The following is a 988-nucleotide window of genomic DNA, read 5'->3' as shown; positions in this document are numbered from 1 at the left end:
GTTAATAACAATGTATTTCATTCTCTATAAGGACGTCAACATTCTTATTGACAAGTTTACCTCATGTTTATTCTGGAGTTTCAGAAACAACATGTCATAGTAACTATCCATAATTATTAGACCGCACAACAACCACTGCTATGTTCTTACCATGCAAAGCAGTTGATAGTTGTGAAATGATCAGTGAGGGAGGAAAGTATTGACCTAGGAAGACTTTTATAGTAGTAAGCTTGTTTTATTGATGGTTCTTGGCTTTAAAATTATTTTCTGGAATCAAAAGTTGTTTTTTCATAGTGACATTATGACCATCTATCACAGAAGTTACGCCGAAAGGCTGAGATTATTTGCTAAGAATCAAAATAGGTTTTTCGCTATCATTAGACAGGTTTACTCTAGAACCAATAGTCTGTTTCCTATTATGTGGAGATTAGCTATAACAAAAGGAAAACCTGACAAGTATGTTCTTGATATAAGCTGCGTGGCTAACGGCAGATGTTATGAGGCATCATGTGTAGACAACTGCCAGAATCAAGGTCCTACAGACTCAAAAGCACTTGCGATCACGGTCACTGTCCCAGAAGTACTACTGATATCTGAAACAGGATAGCGATAATTCCCTCTTATTTTTGTAGTGTACTCAAAATCTGGCTGCGGTAGGTAGATTTGAAAAGCAATAATTTGAACAGGGATTGATAACCTTCTTACATTGGAGATGGTTTGAACGGAAGAGCCAAACAAATCCTATCCACCTACATCACGAAACTGCTCTAGTAAAAACGAGCTGCTTATCACATCAATAGACTCGAGAGAAACAAAACCTGCTGTTGGAATAAAAAATCAGAGATACCATGAGAACTGCACAGAATGACGTCAAAATCGAGAGACATTGGGCATACATACTATTTAATTAATAATTATGTACGTATTGGACAGTATGTAAACGTTGCATTCTTAAGCTATGTGCTACTTTACCCTCTAATGATGAAGT

Source organism: Schistosoma mansoni, chromosome 6 (genome assembly GCF_000237925.1).
Source record: "Schistosoma mansoni strain Puerto Rico chromosome 6, complete genome".
In the NCBI taxonomy this organism is placed as follows: Eukaryota; Metazoa; Platyhelminthes; class Trematoda; order Strigeidida; family Schistosomatidae; genus Schistosoma; species Schistosoma mansoni.
The sequence above is the reverse complement of the archived record's forward strand: the minus strand, read 5'-3'. Positions refer to the sequence as shown.